The sequence below is a fragment of the Furipterus horrens genome, unplaced genomic scaffold, assembly GCF_987537825.1.
Source record: "Furipterus horrens unplaced genomic scaffold, mFurHor1.1.pri manual_scaffold_11, whole genome shotgun sequence".
Lineage (NCBI taxonomy): Eukaryota > Metazoa > Chordata > Mammalia > Chiroptera > Furipteridae > Furipterus > Furipterus horrens.
In genome coordinates, this window is record NW_028327181.1 from 80,443,774 (window position 1) to 80,453,116 (window position 9,343).

Below are 9,343 nucleotides of genomic sequence, written 5' to 3' on the forward strand. Positions count from 1 at the left end.
CTACCTGATCTTCCTTCTGAGGTCTTGGGGTAATGTCGCTGCTGCTTCAGGTCCTGTGATTCTCCGCCATCCCTCAATTCCAGTGCCTTCCTCTGTCCCTGGGCTGCGGAAACCTTGGACATGCAGGGGGCTGTCTTGCAAGAGAAAAACAATCCCTAGTTGTCTCCTTATGGGAAACACTCATCTCTGGACAGCTTTCTTCATCTTGTCTCTCTGCCTCTCATCACCTGAACAAAAATGTTTCCTCTGTCATCTTGTTGTCTTTCTACACTGCCGAATAATCTTCTTTCAAGTCCCTTCCATTTACATAGACCGTGTGGAGTATGCTTTTGAGAACAGGTAGAATGGTCAAATGACAGCAGCAATTTAGGGAGTTTTGTGGGTGAAATGTTAAGGATCACCTGTTCCCAGGGCCATGGGTGACAGTGGCCTTCATTACTGTACAGCCATCAGGATAGATGACCAGAATGTCACTGAGTGTAAAAGCCCAAAAGCCTTGGGAACTCAGGCAACCAGGCCAGGAACTGCCTGATCAAGGGTGGGCAATCATATGAGCCAGGAGCCTCTCAGTAGGGACCCGCTTGGCCTGGTCAGGCAACAGGCTCCAGGACCTCATATCCCTGCTGTTTTTCCTGGGATGTGGACTTTGAATGGACATAAACAAGAACTGGGATATTTTCCAGAAAGGAACGTGGGGGCAGGAGTGAGTGGGGAAGAGGTAGAGCTCAATGAGCAAGCTTCCTCCAGGGCCTCCAGGCCAGAGGAACCCACATGGTACACAGTGTCCACAGCTCCGCTTCCACAGCTCGAATACTTCCCTTGGCATCTTTTCTGGAAGGGGAGGTCATGAGGTCAGGAAGAGGGGTCCCCTTTCCAAATGGGAACCCCAGGTCACTGACCCAGCTGTAGGAGAGGCCAATGACTGAGTAGACCCTGGGAAGTACTGGGCATGGAGATTTGGGTCCAACTCAGCATGTTACCAGAGGGCAATGGCACATTGGGAGCTCAGGTACCATGGAAGTCCTGTGGGTCCCTCAAGACTGGCCTGAACCCCAGGTTCAACCAGGTGAGCTGGACAAAAAGGAAGTTCTGGCAAAGGGATCTTCAAACAAAGACTAAACACCATGGGAGCCACATTCTTGACTCAAGAATAGGGTATAGTGACAAGTGCTCAGGTGGGAAAGGGTTAAGGCAGAGCTGTAAGGCAGAGCTGATCTGCTGTTGCTGGTTCATTTTTCCATTTTGCTTTCTCAATCGGTGATTTAGTTTCTCTCTACCCTCTCAGCCCAAACAAATACCATGTTTTGACTTTCTTGTCTTTTCTTGTTTAAAGAAATTTGGACCGTGATGGATGAAAATGCTCTCATCTTGCTCCCAAAACAAATTCTGTGGAGGAGCCAAGGATCCTTCTCATTGCTGTTCCGCCTCTGCTTCTCCAGGTGCAGGAATGGGGAGAGGGGACCTGTGGCCCTAGGCTGCATGGGGGACTCTGCTGCCATGGCCCACCTGCCAACCCATGAGTGTGCCGTGGAACCCCGCAGCGGGGCCAGAGGGCACAGCTTGAGCCGCCCCAAGGGAGTATGTGCACAGAGAACCCCATTGGACGGCTCTCCTGGGAACATACCTTTCCAGCCACAAGAAAGAAGCAACCAGACCTTGAGGAATGCAGCCCAGAGAAAACCAAAGGGTCAGAATAGTTAATTTCTAGGGGGAACCTAGCAAGTGTGAGGGAACCTTGGGAATGTGGGCCCTCCGGGGACCTTAGACATACAGATTCCACTGTAGGGGCCTCAAGTCCCCCACCCCACCTCCCAACATGCACACACACATAGTATCAGTGTGAGCTCCCTGGACTGGTCTCTTAGTGGTGCTGGCCTCATGTTCCCACTCCAGCACTTGGACTGTGGCTGATGGTTGATCATGTTTGCCCCACTCGGGCTCAGGTGGGTACCTGCACCTTCTGTCACATTCCTTCTTACCAAATCTGGATCCTGAGAAGGGAAATTGACTATAGCATTCTCAGTGGGCTTGGGGCTCAGACACCTTCCCACTGCATGCTTCTCATACTCCCTGACTTATGTACACATACCAGAATAGGATGGGGGCTCCTCCTTTCTTGAGGACCCTCAAGGAACGTGATGTCTCGGCCTCTCCCACTTCTCCCATTGAAATGGAGCCAGTATGGTGGGGACTGTGCTGGGCTAGCTGATTTTCATCTGTTGCTTCATTTATTCCTGACAACAATTTTGAGAAGCAGATATAATTATTCTCATTCCACAGAGGAGGAAACTAAGATTCACAGGGATTAGGTACCTCGCTCCAAGTCACCTGGCTGGTAAGTGGTGAGGCTGGGATTGCACCTAGGACTTTGTGGAATTACACCTGACTGCCTTCCCAGTACCACTGCTCTTCTTCACTGACTGACAGGCCTGGTTAAAGAATTCAACAAGGTCATGCTTGAGAAGCATTTAGCACCTGATCTCTGGTAAGTGAACCTCTGAGAGCAAAATCAACATTCAATGGACCAGAGCCAAATATGCACAATTGCCTTAAAGCAAAAGTTCTCAACCTGGACTGTACCTGAAATCATGGGGGAGCTTGTAAAACTCCACATACTCAGGCAGGACCTCACACCAATAAAATCAGAGCCTCTCGGGGTGAGGCTCTGGCATTAGCAGTACAAATTTTCCCCAAGTGATTCTAACATGTAGCCAAGGTTGAGAAAACCCTGGAACAGCAGTTTAGTTCCAAACTATCAAACGAGCCTGATCAGAGAGTATAAGAAACATAAAGAATGTGTCTACCCTGGCTGGGTGGCTCAGTTGGTTGGAGCATCATCATGTACACCAGAAGGGTTGTGGGTTTGATCCCCAGTTGAGACACGTAAAGGAGGCAACTGATTGATGTTTCTCTCTCTCTCTCCAACCCCCTCCTCTCTCTCTAAAATCACTAAACATACCCTCAGGTGAGGATTTAAAATAATAATAATAATAATAATGTGTCTGTCAGAAAGCACAGAAAAGGAGCATTACACAGCCTGTCCTGGCAGTGACAATCCAACCATGTCTGGAACAGAGGACCCGACCCGAGGCCAGTACAGGACCAGCCCTGGAGGCACGTTAGCCATGCAGCCGGCTGCACTGGACCTTATCAAACCTGTTTCATGACCGACTGCTGATTCTGATTCTCAGCTCGGTGGGCCAGTTTCCCATCACACTTTGGTCATGGGAAGAAGTGGACAAGACAGTTATATCTCTTGTGTAAATTAACTAGTTGGTATTCTGATAATAATTGCTTTTGCTTGACAGTTAGTGTATTTGAGGATTAACCTGGAATTGTTACTTTGGTAAGTTGAAATCTTCCCTGAAAGACAATCTCCCTTGGTGAGCTGATGAATCTGGTTTCTGACTTAGCCCCCTCCCTTTCGTTGTGAGGAATGCACCAAGAAACCATCGTGAGGTGTCCCAGAGACTCCTGATAAATCCACATCAGCCTCACCACGGACTTCACATCTACCTTCCTGAGCAGAGACTCATTGTAAGCAAATTCCCACCTTCCTCCCCTCCTCCTCCTATAGCTTTTCCTTGGCCAATTGCCCCTTATCAATCTTCAGAGATTCTGACTCTCCAGGGCACGTTAGGTTTTTCACACTGATGTCCTGAATGCCAGACAGTCGTGATCCTGTGCCCTTTCCCAGACAGGCTGTCCCCATCCACTCATGCCTCTGCCCATGCTCTTCCTCCTTCCTTCCTCTGGTTCCTTCTTCTCCCCCCACCCCACTCATCTGGTGATGCCTTATTCATCTAAAACCCCACTCAAATATCACCCCCCACCTTTCTCTGCTCATTGCCTTGTTCTCCCTGCTCCCTTAGTACTTTAGTATATGTGCTGCCGAAGTGAGCGCTCCCTTGGGACTTTAAACAAAAAGTCTATAATGGCAGTTCACACATCGAACTCTAGTTCATTGTCTACACCTCCTCTCGTTCCCTATCATAGCACCTGACCTCCTTGGGACAAGAACCATGTCCTGTTGGCCTTGGCAGCCTCGTGCCCAGCATGGCATTACACTCATTACAGGTGCTTAAATACATCTTTATTGAAATCTGAAAAAACAATAACAATTGTTAGAGTCAGGTCAGTCTTTGCCTTGTAAAAAGCCACCTCATATCTAGTCTCTCCTTTGACTACCTCAAAAAAGAAAATTGAAGGAAGTCCAAAGATCCTGAGTGAAAAATCACCCTGGCTGCACAGATTAAGCCAGGACACAGGGTCAGAGGGCTATAGTGACACGCTGAGCCCCAGAAGTTCCTCTCCAGATGAAACCTGCTCTGCTGGAATCGGCAACCCAGCAAAGGTTGCAGGAAGGAGAAGAGGGGACAGACAGATGGCAGGTCTATAAATCGGTTCCCCGTGCTTGGCTTTTCCTGGGGCAAACCTAAGAGGACATGGCTGAGAGAGTGAGCAGCACAGCCTTGGACTGGCCCCCAAAATGCTGTAGAATTTAGCCTGCATGTGGGGGAGGGTGCTTCTGGGACAGCAGATCAATGACTTAATGTTTTCCTCATCTGCCACATGGTGTCAAGGTCTATAGTGTGGTTTCTGGAGCCAGATTCTGGGGTTTGGACCTGGCAGGTGTGACCTTGGGCAACTTATTTAACTTCTCTGGGCCTCGCCTTCATCACCTGTAAAATGGGGATATAATTTTTATGAGTTAATCTTTATAATTTTTCAAGACTATTTCTTGGAGTATAGTAAGTGCCCAATGAAGATTAGCTATTATTTAATATTTTATTAACCAGCATCTACTGGGTGTTTTGGTTACTGCATAACAAATCACCCTGAAAAATAGTGGCTTAAATCCTCAAACCATTTTATTTGCTCATTATTCTGTAGGTCGGCCCTCTGAGCTGGGCTCAGTTGGGCAGTTCTGCTGCAGGTAACCTAGAATTACAGTCATGGCTGCAGATATCTGGCAGAGAGACTGGGACTGGACGGTCTAAGATGGCCTCACTCACGTCTGGCAGCTGGGGCCTGGCTGTCAGACAGGCAACATGTTACAGCAACATGTCTCCAGCAGGCCAGCCTGGACTTCTCCTCTTTGTGGTCCAGGATTCCAACAGTAGCTCAAAGAGGACAAGCCCTAGTGAGCGAATGCTTTTCAAGCCTCGGCTTGTGCCACATCTGCTGACATCCCATTGTCCAAGGCACAGTCCAAGCCCAGATTCCAAGGATAGAGACATAAATTTCTCACCTTGATAAAAAAGAGAGGCAAAGTCACAATGCGAAGGAGTGTGTGTCAGCACTGAGAGGAACCATTACAGCCATCTAAATAATCAACCACATTGGCGCCAAGTAGGCAAGCAGACTCAGCTCAGGGGGCCGGGAAGGGTACTTTCTTGGCCTTCAGAGTTCAGGATAACAGGAAAAGCATTTAGGCATGTGCAAAACAACTGCAATGCATGCTAAGTGCCCTAAGATAAGAACAGTGAAGTGCTAGGGGAGTTCATGTCAGCGTGAACCTTTATTGCTGACACTGGGTAAGCCAATGGGTTGGGAAGTTTTTATTAGCTTGGCCTTGAAGTATGTTTAGAATCTGAACATGTGGAAATGAGAGAAATGATATTCCAGGTGCGAGAAAGAGCAAAGTAAGGCAAACCAAGTTATGTTTGGGAAATCCAGGCCCATTAGTATACCCGGAATGAGGGATCCAAGAAGGGGAGCCACAAGACATAAGACTGGAAAGATAGCCTGGGGTTTGATTGTGAGTAAGTTTGAGTTTGAAATTCATTCTGTAGGTAATACCCACTGGATATTCTTCAGGTGTTGAGTGAAAAGAACTGTATTGTAAGAGGCTCCTTTGCCAGTAGCCTGTAAGATGGCTTGGGTTGGGGAGTGAGAAAGGGAATAGGAAATATATTAACTAATGAAGGGACTAGTGGGTCAAGACAGAAGGATTGATGAAGGGCAGTAAGAGCAGAAAATCAAACGAGAGAAGCTGATGAGGAGGCATCAAGGATGACTCAGGGGTTGCCATGCTATGTGCCTGTGGGCTAGCAGAGGAGGAGGAGATGTGTTTATAAAGAGAAGTCTGAAGGAAAACAAGTCTGGAAGGCACTTGCAGATCTGGGGAATGTGTGGACGTCCAGGTGGTATCCAAGCAGGGTCTGGTATCACGTTGACTGTGAGAGAAGGAAGAGGAGAAAGGAGAGCAGAACTTGCTGTAGCATCATTGAACCCAGAGAGGGCAGGTGTTTCAAGGCAGTTATCTGCCAAAAGTTGCAGATGTGGGCAGATTAAGGAAAAAGAAGGATGAGGAAAGGCCAAGGAGATGTGACAGCGAGAAGGTCACAGTGACTTCCCAGTAGAGCACAGGGTTGAGGAGAGCAACAAGCATCCTGCCCTCTGAAATTCAAGGTTGGAGAGATCTTACATGATCCTGAATTTACATGATCCCGAAACTGCACCTCCTTCCACTTTAAACCTATTAAAGGGAAGAAAGTCTTTTAGATCTTAAAAACAAAGCAAACGCTGACTTTCCTTTCTATCCTAAAGGAGAGAGGCATGCTAGACCCTCCTTGCCCTTCTCCCTTGCTCTCCTACTGGCTGGCTGGAGATCAGGCACCGTCAGGACTTGCATCCAAGGGAGACAGACATTGGTGGACAGACTGCTATTTACTTCCTAGCATAGCGCTGCTGTGTTTTCATAACTCAGAATAGTTCCTTGGACCTCTCCAGGCCTGGGAGGGGGTAGCAAGGAGGGGGACCTCACTGTTTTCATGACAATTCTGGGCCTCACCTCTTCCTCTTTCTCTGCACCACGGTTCTCATTTCGGAACCCTCAAAAGGGTTAAGTTGTGGGTTAAGAGGGTCCAAGACTACTAATTTCCTAATTATGCTCCCCAACTGGGTTCCAGAAGACAGAAGGACAATAACTGACTGTACAACATGGGCATTTTGGTTGGGATAAAAATTCCACAGCTCTTAAAGAAAGAGTTGATTAAAGGACTACAGGGAAGAGCTGGGGGAGAAAAAAGAGGGGGGAGAGGGGGGAAGGCATGACCCCCTCCCCAGTCCAGATCTTGACTGGATGCTGGGCTTTACACCGGGAACTGACTTCTGACTGGGAATTAGGGAGGGCTTCTCTGACTCTGGGTGCACCTCAGGTCTCAGCTGGGTTCTGGCAGCACCAGTGTTTGGAAGGTGCCCAGCGGTGGGAGGAAAAATTGACTTCACTGAATACTCTTTTAAACTCTTTGAATTTTTTAAAACCATGTGAATATATTACTTTTGAAAATATTTCAATTAAAAAACATGAACACATCTTTTTCTGGCAATAATGAATCATTTACTTCTGGTCACTAAAAATCAGGTACCACCTCTTTGGAGCTACTTTCAAAGGAGCTCCCCAAGTTAGAAAATGTTAGAACTGAAAGCGGGAGGTGGGGGGGGAGGGTCACCAAGTTTCACTGTACAGTTGACAAAAGTAAAATCCAGACAACTCTAGTGACTTGACCGAGATCACACAGCTCTTTACATTCCTATTTATTCTTTCTCTTTTTATTTTGTAAATCCCAGTGTGAGACAAGTCTCACAGGCTGCCTGCTGGAAGCTTGAGGATGTTTTCTGAGGGTCTTCTAAGGAAAAACTCACCCAGTGTTTACGCCCCATCCATCCCCAGTTGCTGCCTTGTTCCATACCCAACCAGGCTGAGCTATGACTGATTGATGACTATTCTCTCCCTTTTTTCTTTAGTTGGCTCCAATTCTTTCAAAGAATCCATGAGATGAAGCAAGGAGGGACAGTGGGTTGGGGTTAGATCCTTAGCTCACATTTCCCATCTCTCCTCAGACAGCTCCTCTGCCTCTGGGGTACACACCAGGAAGAGCTTTTCCCAAATAGTCCCAACCATTATTTTAGAGGCTTACTTCCCCTGACTGCCTCTGCTGTGCACCATCAACAAAGTTAAACTCTGGCAGAAAGGATCAAACTTGACAGCAAGAATGTGTCCTAGCTGCTAGGATAGGTTGGCACTGCCAAAGGGTTGATTGTGAGCTGGAGAAGTGTCAGCATCTGGTCGTGAGAGAACTGGTTAGCCATCGTTGGGAACAGGATATTCTCTGCAGGGAACGAACAACAGCTTTTTGGGGGAGAGGGGTTAAAAAAGATGGAGGAGAGGGAGAGGAAGGTCAATCTGTGCTTCCTGTGAAGATTTCAATACGTCATTTGATTTTGGTATGAGCAAAACCCTGTGGTGGCAGAAGGAAGGTAGTGAGCAGGGAGCGCTTAACTGTTTACAACGAAGCCAATGTCCTCTGGTATTTTTCTGTGGACAAAATGTCCAGCCCATCCTGAGACAGGCAGCATGCTCGTGTGCCTGGTCAATAAGTACACAGTTCAAGGTTTTGAAGCTGAACTTTCTCACCACGCTGGAGGTAAGTCAGCCATTTTCACTGGCTAACAATGATTAATCTGCCTCTCCCTTCACCTGCTTTCCCTGACATATTTTTGTTAAAAATGAACAGGGTCCCTCACCTAAAAAATGACAGCAGTTGATCTAGTCATTTTCTCCTGTCTACCCCTAAACACCTCCCTCATTGACCAATTGGTAGGGAAAAAAGCACCTTAAAGGAAATAAACAGCAGCAAGAAAGCTGTACATCTCACAGTTTGGGTTGTAACTCTTGGGAGAAATCTCCCCCGCTGCTCAGACAAAGCCTTGGCTTGAAGCTGGGTTTTGCATCCCTGAATCAATGTCCAGACAAGACCCACTCTAGTGATCATAGCTGAGCAAAAAGGCAGCTCCTCTCTCAGTAGAACCCAGAGCCCCAGCCAGAATAGAGGATTTGGCTGTAGGTAATGTCAGAATTTATTTTTGGTAATAAAAGCAATTTTGGGATGAGGTATGTGGTAAATTATGACTCTTTCCCTCTCTTTGCTTCCCTGTCAGCAAATAAACTTGTTTGATTAAATGAGTCAACCTTGGTCTGCGAGGAGAAGGTGCCAGGACACTGGAACCAGCTGCACTTATTTAACAGCAGACCAGACTGTACTGTCTGGCACCTTCCCTTCCTGTTCTTCCCAGACCAAGATCCCCAAGCCTCTGAATTTCTGTTTGTGGAGAAAGTGCCTGAGGAGTGCCCAGCTAGTGTTCTTCTTGAGGGGCCCACATAAATTTCCATCTTCATTGCTTCCCAGCCTCGGCTGATCATTTTCCCAGCGGCCATCAATAAGTCTGAAGCCATCTCCACCTGGGACAAAATAATAGGAGCTCACTGATATTTGGACACGGGGTTCAGTTTCGATCTAAAGACCCCCCAATTGACAGAGTGTAAACATTTACCTTC